The 15000-nt window shown below is 41.6% G+C and overlaps 1 pseudogene; it reads right to left on the bottom strand.

The window, feature by feature from the left end:
- The window catches only part of LOC135204032 (peroxisomal acyl-coenzyme A oxidase 3-like), a 194932-nt pseudogene that overhangs the window by 25470 nt on the left and 154462 nt on the right, over positions 1–15000 (bottom strand).

The raw sequence follows: 15000 nt of genomic DNA, 5'->3' as shown, positions 1-15000 counted from the left end.
CCAGCAACCCTACAGCCAGCCCTGTGTGCTTCTAGCTAAATTCCTTTTCTACTAACTGTTATCACTACAGGTTTACAATCCCTTAACCCGTTTACAGGGGGGTCCAGGCCAGCCAGGTAAGGACATGCAGCCTAAGTTTTGGTTAGGTTGGTTCCTTTGGTTAGGTAGCAATCACTGTTAATATACTATACTGGGGGGTCCCCGGCCAGTAAGGGCACGCGGCCTAAGTTTGGTTAGGTTGGTTCGTTTGGTTACGATCACTTCAGTTGGCCAGGTACCGCATTTCATGCACGAACGTTCTATTAGGCTAATAGCCCATATGTTCAGTCTAAGAATGTTGAGTAGGGGGACAGTTTAGTAACCTAAGCCGCACATCTCATGAACCGATTAACTAGTAGGCGATAACCTTGGCCAACTAAACTGAGTAGGGGGGATAGTTTAGTTAGCCTAACCGAACGCGGAACAAATGTAGAGTAGGGGGACTGTTTCATTACCTAGGCTACTCATCTCATGAACCAACCAACTAGTAGACGTTAAACGTGGCCCAACTAAAAAACCTGAGTATGGGGAACACTTTGGTTAGCCTAACACAACGGGGAATGGGAGCTCCTACAGTTTCATCTGCTAGGGTTTCGTGGGGCGGGTTGGAAGCTCCGTGTTCATTGTCGTCGTCTGGGTCCCCCCCACCCACCCCCCGGTTTCCCAATAGGTCACCCCTTACCGTTTTCATTAACTTTTAACCATCTCTCGTGTGTTCTCCACCACCCAAAAACCCCGCTTCCCAAAATGGTCCCCCATTACCGTTTTTTTAGGTTTTTGGGTTTTCTGACAGTACGTACACGTTTTCAAAACTTGCGCCAAAACAAACTGTCCGCCATCTTGTTTGTATTGCTCCGCCGATTCCCTAGCAGACGAAACCCGTGGGCAACTAAACTGTAGCCGCTCCAAATTTTAGGAGTACGCATCATACCCAAAGTGACTTGAAGCTACATAGCGTATGATCTGGCCCTGGTTACGCTGTCAACTGTTACTCTGATATTAGCCATTTACAAAAGTCAAAGTATACACATATTTAAAGTAAAGACACTACCCTACTTACAAACTTTCATAGATGAACAGACAGGGTCACAACTTGAAATTTTGTTTGGAGTGTTCTCCTTTGCCACCCATAAGTTCAAATTTTACTCTGTTGTCTATTCTGCTAGTAAGAATTTTCCCTCTAACCCCTTCCCTGATTATCCTGAGTATTCTCATGATTAACTACCATGTACTCTTATAATCATAAGAATATTTGTTCATACTCCAAAAGTATTCATACTTATTTTTATCTTCACAATTTAATCATTCTTTGATGAATTCCCATTTTCTATATTTCCTCTACTCACAGGAAATGTTTAGTATGTATTTTTGACAATAGATGGAGGTGTGCACTGTTTAACTTGCGAACTTCCAATGCCAGATGCTGCTCCTGCAAAATTCTCTCCAAATTATAACTTTCAAAGCATGGAAAGAATACTAAATTTTGAACGTTGCATAAATTAATTTTAATTTACTTCTTTTTACCTTTCTAACATCCAAAGTAATTCTTTATAAAACTGCATGAATTAAAATAGTGAAAATAGTATACTGTAATCTATGGCTCCCGAGTTAACTCTGGAATGTAAACATCAACAAAAATTATGCACTACATATTCAAAACCAACTTACAAACAATACAAGATAAGAATGGTTTTCCAGAATGTAACTTGTTCATAAGTTGGGTAATGACTCTAAATTTGTTTTTTTCCATTCCATAGACAGTTCTTTTATTTTTTTGCTTTTCAAGCTGAAAAATGGATCTAATGCAGGCCCTAGCCAAGCATCCAGTTTTAATACCATTCCTCCTTTGAGTGTATATTGTAGATTCAAACTACTCAGTAATTCTGGTTCTCCTCCCCATCTCACTCCTCTCCTCCCTGCCTCTGATGGATAACTATGACAATGACAATTAATGAGTGCTTAAAACTGCATAAAAAACAAGATAATAGGTTCAATATAAGCAAATAGTTTTTAAAAAGCTACAAAAATACAGCAGCAACACTGACAAGTTGATTGGTGTGCTATGCACTTCTACCATTTCAAATGCATTGAAGTACATACATGACTGGCTAATACAGCTCATTGATTATTGTAGTTTTTCAGTTCCTTTACTTTAAAAATGCTTTGTTTTTTCAAGTCCATTGATTTTAGTATTACTGTATATAAGTTTTTCTGAAGCTGACATACAAGCAAAATAGAAAAAATTTAACCAATTTTGAGGTAACATAGGTAATATGAATTGCCCAGCTGTGTTGCCCACTAATCACAGTCTCAGTCTGTATGCATACATGTGAGTGTAAACATACAAATGGACTGCACTGGTGTAAACTACACTCTTACTGTACATTTGCTTTTCTTTCTCTGAGTTTGAGCAACCCGTTGCGACTACTACTAATGGCTGGAAGCCTCAATGATCATGGTGTTTCTATAGAGCTCTATTCTTACGAACAAGATAAAGGATACTGCCAATGCTTGAACAGTCAGGTCCCAGGTATAGAGCGTGATAAAGCAGCTACCCTGGTACTCATTAAGATAGATGAATATCATGAAAAACTGAGACCTAATCTTGGCTGATGATTCCAAATTTGGCTGAATAAACAAGAATCCAGTTGATGACATCTGACAAGGATTAACAAGACTGTAGAGAGAATCAATCCTGGAAATGTCCCCGACTTCCTCTGGCCTTAGCAACTTCTGCCCTGGATATATGTATCTACTCACAAGCCTGGAAACTATCTTCATCCAGACACCAACACTGCAAAACGTCGCCAAAACACTTAAACCTTACTGGATGGGTAAGTATATCAATATGCCGCTCCTCAGGCTGGGTAAACTTTGGGACTGGCCAATTTATGAAAAAAAACACATCAATGGAAAAAGGAAGATATGCAACTGCACATGGTGAAAGAAAAAATTAAATTTTCCCTACCTTCCACGAGAAGTTGAAAATGGCTATTTACAACCCCTTGTGGGGCCCCTTTTACAAAGACACTCGTAAAATTTACCAACTTATATGTTTTTTTCTAATATATGATTTCATTTTATTTTGTAAAATTATAATTACAAATCACACAATATCAAAAACAGATAAGAAATAAAATTGGTAACAAATTCTTTTGTTGAAAAATATTTACATACCTTTACTGAGAACGAAGATTCAGTAACTTTTTTTCTATTTTTAATTTCTTGCTCGAATCTCTGCAAAATTACATTTCCAACCAACATACTATCGTAAAAGATGATAACAAAAACCAACAGCACCCTTTCGTATATTATGAGCAAATTACAAAAAAGGACATCACGTGAGACAGAGACGTAATACATTCCCCCTTGAATTTAGAAGCAGAACTAAAGTTCTGAGATGCCCGATTCTGGTTTTAGCCAGTTTAAAAGTTGCCATTAGTGAATTTATGGGCTATAGAAGTATTGGCACCTCTTTCCTGCCCGACTCTTTCCAAATGGATGGCGCTTAATATTGTTTATCAACATGATCAGTCCGTCCACCACCCAAAAATGATATTGTCATGATACAATAAAGTTTGTTCATACTTACCTGACAGATATATATATAGCTGTATTCTCTGACGACCGACAAAATTTCGAAACCCCCGGCAAACGCAGTGGTCGGCTAGGTGGTTAGTACCATTCCCGCCGCTGGGAGGCGGATACCAGGAAACCATTCCCATTTTCTATTCAGATTTTCTCTACCACTGTCCCCTGAGGGGAGGTGGGTGGGTACTTGATTTTATATATCTGTCAGGTAAGTTATGAACAAACAAAACTTTTTATTGTATCATGACAATATCATTTTGTTCATAGACACTTACCTGCCAGATATTATATAGCTGAATCCCACCATTGGAGGTGGGAAGGGACAGAATTAGAAGGATTTGGAAAAACACATAAACATGCAGATGATTGACATCTTGGTTCCTTACCTATTAGCATAGCTGACTTCGTGATTACTGTCACTCAAGCCTGCTTCTGCTTAACTAGAATTTCCAGCAAGGTAGTGACCTGTATAGCTGGATAGTTCTAGATGATCTGTCAACGGGAGCGTGACCACAATGTGACTAGACCCATATTGACCATACTGAAGACACGAAGCATAACAAATACCACCTAACCTAGCCCAACTAAAGTTAGCCCCATAACTTTTAGGCTAATTAAAGGGGAAGACCGCCTCAAGCGGCCAACCCTACAACCATAAAAACAAAACCCACCCCTAATTAAAATCACACGGACATCCATTTTCTAAAGGATGGGGTTGTATTGCTTCTCGTCCCCAATACTGTATCCGCAGAAATGTATCAGGTCCAAGCGAGTAGCAATTCTCATATGTCCGCCTTCACATCTCTGAGGTAGTGTGAAGCGAACACAGAGTTTGGCTTCGCCAAAATGTGGCACTCAGGATATCACTGAGTGCCCATATTTTTCTGAAAAGCCACCGAAGTAGCTACAGCTCTAACTTCGTGAGTATTAACTTTTAGCAGTTTAAGATCACCATCTGTGCAGGACGAATGAGCTTCCCTGCTTCCCTGATGGTGTTTCTCAAGAAGAACGCCAGTGCGTTCTTAGACATTGGTAATTGCGGCCTCTTGAACCGAAACACCACCAGGTTGTCTGACAGGCCTCTACATTGTTGGTCTTTTCCAGATAAAATTTGAGAGCTCTGACAGGGCACAAAAACTCTCTCGGCTCTCGTTCTTCCGACGAACTCTGATAACCCCTTGATATCAAAGCTTTTAGGTCCAGGGGTTGGATGGGTTCTCGTTCTTAGCTAAGAACGAGGGGCTCATCGAACACACAGCATTGTGTTCTCTGACACCCACATGTTTACTCATAGCTGAATTTCGCTAACCCTCTTAGCTGTTGCCAGAGCGGTTAGGAAAAACAGCTTTTCTAGTTACATCTTTCAAAGAGGCAGCATGCATAGGTTCAAATGGGGCTGCATTAAAAACTTTAAGACAAATATCCAAGTTCCATGATGAATCTTGTCTCGTGAGCTTTTGAGGTTTCAAAGGACCTCAAGAGATCGTGAAGATCCTTATTATTTGATAAATCCAAGCCTCTGTGTCGGAAGACCGTTTGATAGCATACTTTTGTAGCCTTTAATTGTGGACACTGAAAGTTTGTCCTATATTCCTAAATGATAGGAGGAAATCAGCAATCTGGCTCACAGAGGTCGTGGAGGAGGAAATATTTTCCCTTCTACACCAACTTCTGAAGGACAGCCCACTTCGATTGGTAGACAGCTTGAGAGGATGTTCTTCTAGCGTTTGGCAATAGCTCTTGCCACCGATCTTGAAAAACCTCTCGCTCTGCCAACTTCTGGATAGTCTGAATGCAGTCAGACTCAGAGCGGAGAGGTTTCTGTGATACCTCTCGAAGTGGGGCTGTCTGAGTAGATCGATTTTTTCTGGAAGTGTCCTTGGGAAGTCCTACCAGAAATGACATGGCCTCTGTGAAACCAGTCGCTTGCCGGCCAAAAGGGGGCGATCAACGTCATTCTTGCTCCTTCCGACGCCGCAAACTTCCTTATTACCTCTCCCAGGAGTTTGAATGGAGGAAAGGCGTAGAGATCCATCCCTTTCCAATTCCAGAGCATGGCGTCTATCGCTATTGCCTCCTGAGGTCCAGAACCGGAGAGCAGTAAATAGGAAGCCTCTTCGTTTTTCGCCTGTCGCGAAGAGGTCTACATGTGGGACGTCCCCAAAGTTTCCATAACTCTTTGCAACCTCTGGATGGAGAGTCCATTCGTTGGAAGCATTTGATGTTGACGGCTGAGAAGATCTGCCACGAACGTTCTGCTGTCCTGAAACGAATCTCGTTATGATCATATACAGGCGGTCCCCGGGTTACGACGGTTCCGGCTTACGACGTTCCGAGGTTACGACGCTTTTTGCTTAAATATTCAATGGAAAAATCCGTCCTTGGGGTTACGACGCTTGTTTTCCGAGGTTACGACGCTGACGCTTCCGACGCTCCGAGGTAACGACGCTTTTAAAAAACGCATACTATGATAAAAATCCTTTATAGTTTAGCACAGTATATTAATAAAATAAGTTTCTGGTTAGATTACAACAAAAATTTTGAGATTATGATGATTTTCGACAGTTTTTCTTTTTTATGTTGTATTTTTCTATGTTTTTTAGTGACGCCTCATATGCGGAACTAGTTTCCGAGCGAATGAATACATACTAGTTTACATATAACAGTCCAAAGCGCAAATAATGAAAAAATCATTGTCTTGTTTCCAGTAATAATAACAAAACGAAGTTTCTGGTTAGATTACAACGCAATTCCAAGTATCCAAAGAGAGACATTATCCAGTAATTTGATCAGAGAGAGAGAGAGAGAGAGAGATGAGAGAGAGAGAGAGAGAGAGAGAGAGAGAGAGAGAGAGAGAGAGAGAGAGAGGCGTCTTCCGACGCTCCGAGTTAAGGACAGAGAAGTGTTCGTTTCGTTAAACGGCCTCTGACTCATGCCAGTAAATGTTTTTTGTGATACTAATAATATAAGCCTATTTAAAGATACGTTTACTTAATTAGTCTATATGATACGTAAATAGTAATCACTGTTCTTGTAGCCCTCAATATTTGGCAAAAATCGAAGTAAATCCAAGAGAGACATTATCCAGTACGTAATTTGATCAGAGAGAGAGAGAGAGAGAGAGAGAGAGAGAGAGGAGAGAGAGAGAGAGAGAGAGAGAGAGAGAGACGCTTTGGCAACAATGGTCTCGGGGTTTTTATAGCTTCCTTCTGCTTGATGATCGTGGATATTGTAGAAGGATTTCGACCATACTCGTTTGCCAAATCGACGATACGAACGCCACTTCATGCTTTGCTATAATTTCATGTTTTGCTTCCATCGAAATCATTTTCTTGGTTTTTTCTTATCACCTGCTTTGTCTTTAGCTTTGAGACCCATGGTTAATAATAAATAGACAAAATAACACGAAAATAGGCGCAAATACAACGAACTAAACAACGACGTGTTAACATGCAGCACCAACAAACAAAAACAGAACTGAACGCCATTTATCGGTCGCCTATACAACTAACCACTCATCGCAAATCGTATCTCAAATATTTCGTTGTATATCAAAGCTTGTATTTTCGCAAATTTTCTGTTATATCTCAAAACATTCGTATATTAGGCAATCGTATGTCAAGTTTCCAATGAATATTTGATCAGAGAGAGAGAGAGAGAGAATGAGGAGAGAGAGATGAGAGAGAGAGGAGACGAGAGAGAGAGAGAGAGAGAGAGAGAGAGAGAGAGAGATGGAGAGAGAGAGAGCGCTTTGGCAAACATGGTCTCGGGGATTGACGTAACGTTTATTTTCTGAACAGATAGGACAGAGTGTTCGTTTCATTAAACGGCCTCTGACTCATGGCAGGAAATGTTTTGTTGATACTAATATATAAGCCTATTTAAAGATACATTTACTTTAATTAGTCTATATGATACGTAAATAGTAATCAGCTGTTCTTGTAGCCCTCAAGATTTTGCAAAATCACTCCAGGTTGTACATAAAACTTCAAGAATGTAGTGTCACCAGAGTATTACAATAGTTTTTACCTTCAAGAACCAGCATTCTTTTATGAAAATAACTCCAGGTGTACATAAAACTACAGGAAACGACATGTAGTGTAACCAAAGGATTACAAGTAAGGTTTTTTATAACTTTTTATTAGTTTAAGACATATTTCCAAGCGTCGTTCCGGCTTACGACGATTTTCGGCTTACGACGCGTCTCAAGAATGGAACCCCGTCGTAACCCGGGGACTGCCTGTATTTCTTATTTTCGCCCAAAGTAAGATTTCTCTCGTTATCCTGACAGGGACCGAGATAGAGTTTCCTCCCTGTTTTTTTATATACCGCGAGCGCCGTGGTGTTGTCTGAGTTGACTTGTACAATTCGTCCCACAATCCTTGGACTCGAAGCATTGAAGTGCCAATCGAATCGCTTCTAGCTCCTTGAGGTTTATGTGCCAGGACCTCTGTTCCCTCTCCAGAGGCCTGACACCTCCTCCTCCCCCAGTGTTGCTCCCCAGCCCGTCATGGACGCGTCTGAGAACAACACTAGGTTCTGGGCTCAGAACTTTGAGGGACATCCCTTCCGATAGCTTGACGGGATCGGACCGACGACTTCAAATGCTCTTTGATCGACTGAGGGATTCTCAAAATCTTGTCTAGGTCTTTCTTGTTCTTCCAGTTGTCTGCTAGGAAACTGAAGCTGTCTGAGGTGCAGTCTTCCCAGAGAAACAAATTTCTCCAGCGAGGAAAATGGTAACCCAAGCAGATCACCATTCCCTCGCCGAGCGTGATTGCCTTCTCTAAGAAGTACCGATACTTTGCTCTAAGCATTTTTAGCTGACGTTAATATTGGATGGAAATGCTTGAAAAGCACTGAATCCATCTGAATCCCCAGATACACGATGGACTGTGGGAATCAGATGGGACTTCTTGAAGTTGACAAGAAGGCCTAGGTCCTTCGTCAGCTGTAATGTCGTGTGAAGGTCCTCCAGGCACTTTTCCTTCGACGTCGACCGGATCAGCCAATCGTCTAAGTATATCTTCGAGAGGTGGAGCCATCTTGCTACATTTCGCTCATAGCGTGAATATCATAGGGGCTGTACTCAGCCCGAAAACAGAGAGCTCTGAATTGGGAAGTCCTGTCCTTTCAAGACGAATCTGAGGAACTTCCTGGACCGAGGGTGGATCGGAACATGGAAATAGGCGTCTTGGAGATCCAAGGACACCATCCAATCTCCTGGTCTCAGGACGTTAAAACACAGACTGTGCAGTTTCCATCTGAATTTTATTCTCCTTACGAAAAGAATTTAGCCTGCTTACGTCTAGGACAGGTCTCCATCCTCCCGAGTGCTTCGGAACCAGGAAAAGCCTGTTGTAGAAGCCTGGTGAATCCCGTGATACAACTCTTTCTACTGCTCTCCTTTCCAACATTTGATCCAAACAAAGGTCTAACAAGATCTGTTGCTTGAATTCTGATAAGAGGGCGAAAGGTCTATTGGCTCTATGCTTAATGGAGGTTTTGATAGAAACGGGATCTTGTAACCTTTCTCGATCACTTCGAGTGACCAAGAGTTCGCCCCTCTTATTCCTCCATGCTTCTGCGAAAAGAGCGGAGTCTCCGCCCCGACTGGTGCCTGAAGGGCCGAAAAGTCATTTCTTTCCCCTGCTTTTTGAGGGGGCTCTGCCCCTAGGGAAACTCCTTCTTCGAGCAGAGGCTCTCGAGGAGGCTCTTCCACAAAAGGGCTTATAATTCTTCCTGGAAGCTTGCGTGGTTCGTGAAGATGTCTGATCAGTAGGACGTTTCGAAGACCGAGACAATAAGTCCTGCGTCGCTCTTTCTTGGAGATTTACTGACAAATCCTTTACCATCGATTGAGGAAAAAGATGAGCAGAAAAGGGAGCGAACACAGTTTCTGCTTTTTGCGCAGGCGACACTGACTTAGCTGTGAAGCTACAGAAAAGTGCGCGTTTCTTCAGGACTCCCGACGCAAAATGTAATGCCAGTTCATCGGAGCCATCCTTACTGCCCTGTCCAATACATGATAAAATACTCGCTAAGTCCCTCTAATGAAATAGAATCTGGGCTTCTAGATGCACATCTAAGACGCCCAAACACCAATCTAGAAAGTTAAAAACTTCTAGAGTTTTGTAAATGCCTTTGAGATGGTGATCTATCTCTGACATTGTCCAAGAAACTTTTGCTGATGCAGGTAAGATCTTCTAGGCGCCTCCACCAAGTTGGCGAAATCACCTTGTGCAGAAGAAGGGATTCTTAAACCTGCTCCTTCTTCTGTTTCATACCACTTCCCTGATCTTCCACTAAGCTTTGTGGGGGGAAGTGCAAAAGAAGTCTTGCCTTCGTCTTTTTGGATTCCATCCAATCGTGGATTCTTTTAAAAGCCCTTTTAGTTGAGAGCGAAGTGGCCATTTTAACAAAGTTTGGAGTCTTCCTTTGCCTTCGAAGAGGTCAGCTGCGATGGTTGAAGAGAGAGGAACTGGAGCTCAAACTTCTCGGGAAACAAATCTTTTAAAAGGCGAGTTAAAGTCTTATAATCCACAGAGGATAGGTTGTAGGATCCTCCTCCTCTTCCGAGACAGGATCGCTTGACGATTTCTCGTTCTAAGGGAGACGCAGACTTGTCCTGAATTGAGCGAGAAGAAACCGAAGTTTCCACCTCCCTTCGAAACATAGGTCTTGCACTTGAAATAAATTTTGAAGAGGAGAGCCGGCTATGTTCTCCTAACCTGACTTTCTCTCCGAATTTTCCAAACCAACGTCATACGATTTCTCTTGGCGAGCACCCATATTGTAGTTCCTACTACCTTGAAGCTAGGGCGCTTATCCTTCTGACTAGCGACCTGTTCTCTTCTTCCCATGGTAACTCTATGCATCGGACAGCCTAGCGTCCTCAAAAGCGTCCTATTTGCGTCCTGGAAAGCGTCCTGATATGAAGGACGACGAGCGTCCTTATAAGTAATACGCCTAGCGTCCTCAAAAGCGTCCTCATTTGCGTCCTGATGTTGATGGACGTCGTGTAAACGCTCCTTTAATACGGTCTTGAGTTGTAAGAAGCCTCGTGTCCTCAAAAGCGTCCTCATATCCTTCTTCTGAACTAACATTGTGAGTTCCAGGTCTATCGAACCGACGTTTACGACACTGAGCGTCCCGAGAAGCGTCCTTACGAGCGTTCCTGATGAGTAGGCGTTTTCTTACGTCGAATACTATCTTCCTGCAAGCCAAGATTATTTTCTTCCAATTCTACTTCCGAGCGCCTCCTTCTGAACGTTCTTCGACTCTTGGAAAAGACGACGGCCGCCTGTGCGACATCTAGTGTCTTTTTCTCTTTCGCCAATACTTCTAGAGACTCTATCAGCAGGACTGCTTGCGCGTTCCTGAATGAGTCGATGAGGTCTAGAAGGCGACGAATCAGAAGAGGACGAAGAACAAAGAGAAGCCGAAGGAGAAACGTCTAGATTCTTGACGGGTAGCCATAGATCTTTCTTACGACTACGCAATCTTTTTTCTTTCTTGGCGCAAAAAAACGCATCTAACTGCTGTCGAATCACTACGAGTGTCTTTTTTGATGGTGAAGATCCATATGATGGAATGATCCCTTGAGAAGAAGATGGGCGAGGGGAAGACGCCTTCTTCCTTCTCTCCGGAACTCGAATCAGGACGCTCAGAAAGCGTCCTGAATCTCTTATGTGGGATACTGTCTTCGAAGTCTTCTGGGGAAGAACGAAGCGTAAATCGAGGCGGAGGACGCTCTCGATCTCCCGATGAAGCGTCCTCTTCCGTAAGACCTTTCCTAAGAGGGCGAGAAAGACGATGGCCGCCTGTGCGACGTCTTACGTCTTCCTTACCACTCTCAATTGGAGAGGCCTTCCGAGATTCCCACCCACGATGAGGTGAGGACGTCTCGGAGGAAGAGAAGCATTCCTTCAAGATTCAAGCTTGCGCACGATCTTTGGCAGCCTGGGATGCGTCTTCAGGATCTGCCGAAGGACGCCGCCAGACCGGTTGTTTAATTCCCGTAACCCTCCTTTGGCCTTCGACATGTCCATTCCCTGTGTTCTGGGAGTCCGACATTATAGGACCGATCTGACGCCCCATCCACATCACTAGGGGCACCAACATTATCACTACACTTTTGCACATTAGATTGTAGCACTCGCATTTTCGATTCAAGGTTCCGAATCGATTCCAAATGGTAGAAAGGGCATTCCCTTCGGTAACGATCACTTCCTTATCTGAAGGTGAAACTTACAGGGTTATGTGTAACATGTTCTACAGTTATGTTAGATTGGGCAACTTTATCCCTTTGACTTTTGACAGAAGCACTCCTGGAGGAAGACCTCCTAATTCTGTCTCGCTCAAGTCTCGAATGTAAGATTCATGCGCCTTCCATTCGACATTAGTTAACATTCACATTCTTTGCACCTATCATCCAACAAGCAGACATGCCCTCTATTCAATTCCTCACACACCCGTGTGAGGATTCTACCAAGGCTTTTGGTAGCCTCACCTTACACTCTCTACACCACACTCTGAAACTAGTAGAACTAGATCCAGACATCTCAATTCTAAGAAAAATCAAAAGCAAAATAAAATCCAAACCACAATAGCGTATGCCAAATCATAAGCCAAGTCCGAAACCAAAAGACAATCCAAATACTCAAGTGACAAATGGGGTTTTCAAAATCCTAGGCGGAGGTCTGTAAACAGTTGTTTACTGACCGGCGACAGAGAAAAATCTGAATAGAAAATGGGAATGGTTCTGGTATCCGCCTCCCAGCGGCGGGAATGGGTACTAACCACCTAGCCGACCACTGCGTTTGCCGGGAGTTTCGAAATTCTGTCGGTCGTCAGAAAATACAGCTATATATATATCTGGCAGGTAAGTGTCATGAACAAACCTGTTATTACTACTCCCGAGGAGCAATCTGTCCATTAAGGGTTAATGACCTTCAAGCCCCTTATAATCCCAACAGCTACAGTCAAACAGACCATTAGTTACATTCTTGACATAATATGTAGTAGGGGGACAAACCCCTAACTTGAACATCCCAGAGGCCCTGAAAGCCTATTCTAGATATATGTACCAGAAGGCCCCTTTATAACACACAGGCCATTTACATCGCCAGATCGATGGGTGTGAGGATGTGGTCCGTCTAGGAGTTCTATTTTGTCAGTTTCCTCTATGGGCATCATTTGAGGAGAGGTAATTTTCAGCATACTATCATTACATAATAATGCTAGTAGGGAATCAAACAATGAGGGGCAACTAGAAACAGTACTCGGAACTTTTGACAAGTGCTTTGTCCTCCACTTTACATGTGAATGATTCACCGATGATTTTCCTTCCTTTCCTTGGATGTTCACATATAACAGGACTCTGATAAGGTAAGACACTTCAGTTTACATAAAACCAATGAATTTGGGCCTCTATAAATGAATCAAGCATGTGTTAAAAAACAGGGGTACTACAGGAAATCATGGTAGATACATCTATCTGTATGTCCTTAAAAAAAAACTGTTCCAACTTGGAAAGGAGATTGAGCAGTCAATACAAATACTCCTCAGATGGCTTTACAGTAAAGAAATGGCATAGCCCAATCAACTCTATTTCTAAAAACAATTTGCACTAAAAATATCTGAAAGATTAAAAGGCTATAAAGAGAGTATAAAAAATGCCATTATCATCACTGTAAAAATATGAAAACCTGCAAACTCATCATGAGAAGTAACCCAGCTCCCTATGAATCGAATCTGAAGAAAAGTAGCGTCACATACAAATTTACATGCCTGGAGTATGGTTTTTCCACCATTAAAAATATGAGATGACTACTACTAAGCACTCAAGGCAACCATCATGTCACCTACAGTCTTGAATAGCAAAAATGACCAAACTGATTAAGGTCATGAAAATGACTGACATGGTACCAGTGTTGAAACCTGCACCTTCTCAAAACTGCATATCCTAAAAAAAAACAGCATAAATACTGTAAATGAAACTGGATTTTCCTTTACTATCATATGAAGAAATTAAGATATCAGTTACCAGTGGCAAATACTATCATTAAAGTGATATAAAAGACATGGCCAAACCACCACCTGAACAGACTGCCATTCCTGGGGTACCGACAAAAAGAAGTAACATAGAAAATTAGCCAATAGAGAGAGAGAGAAAATGGAGACACCCACAGGTATCCCCCAACCTCCCCCATCAACAGAACCGAGGAGGTTCGAACATCTTAGGATGTAAGAATTTTGGTGGCAGGGTTGAGTTCAGTGTCTTGCTTGCCAAAGCTATGCAGGTGTATGAAGTAGCTGCAAGGCTATGGGTTGTTGCACAGGAATATTCTTGACTTGGTGTTAAAGGAAAAATTTGTGACCTTGAAAGCTCTCTCTCTCTCTCTCTCTCTCTTTTTTTTTTTTTTTTTTTTTTTAATCTGTAACACACTTTTTGTCAAATATACAAATCACACCCTAACAAAATCATTTTTATGATCAAAAGCCTCTTTTCTTGTGAATGTAAGCATATCTACTCCAATAATATTAGAGGTAAGTTTCCTCTACCAATACAGGAAAAATTTATATCTTAGCATCACCATTCAAGTTATTAGACTGCTGAAGTTGCTAATGATATGACATTATGAAATAGTTTAATAAGACATCTTAATCAAATTTCTATAATAATAGGTTCTTTTAAAGGATATGTTCTGAAATGAAATGGGGAAAATACAACAATGTAAAGAAGTTGGACAGCTACATATAGGAAGAGAACAAAGGGAACTGAAGAACAGTACAAGGCATAAAGCAATGCACCTGAGGGTTTACAAGGATGGTGAAATGAACCTTAGTACCATCTATATATTAGTTTTAATGGTTATAAAAGTCAGCTTTAAGGACCATAAACATAGTACTGTATAATCATTTGAGGGAAAAAACATTTGATGGAAAAAACTTTCCTGCATTAAATCTAATTCTGGAATACGTAAGAAGGGTGCAGGATTCAAAGTAAATCAGAATTAACCTTAACCATAGGTCAAAAAACATCTTAAATATGACAACGTGCAGATTCAGAGTAAACCAGAATTATTCTTAACCATATACTACCGAGAAAAGCCTTAAATAATGACAATCTAAACATTTTATTGTGCATACTGCACTTTTATATAGTGAAGGAGAATAAGCGTAAGAAATTTATCCAAAATACAGAATAGTATGGCATGGATATTCATATACTCACAATAACATAGGCTAATGAAAGTGTCCGTGCAAGATAAATCTGGGAGTTGTTCTTGGCCATAAAAGTATCAAAACCAGCATCAATTTGTGCCTTAAGTTCACATGCAGTCCTTTCACAAAGCCAGCACACAA

The sequence above is a fragment of the Macrobrachium nipponense genome, chromosome 44 (assembly GCF_015104395.2).
Source record: "Macrobrachium nipponense isolate FS-2020 chromosome 44, ASM1510439v2, whole genome shotgun sequence".
Taxonomy (NCBI): domain Eukaryota; kingdom Metazoa; phylum Arthropoda; class Malacostraca; order Decapoda; family Palaemonidae; genus Macrobrachium; species Macrobrachium nipponense.
The sequence above is the reverse complement of the archived record's forward strand: the minus strand, read 5'-3'. Positions and strand labels throughout refer to the sequence as shown.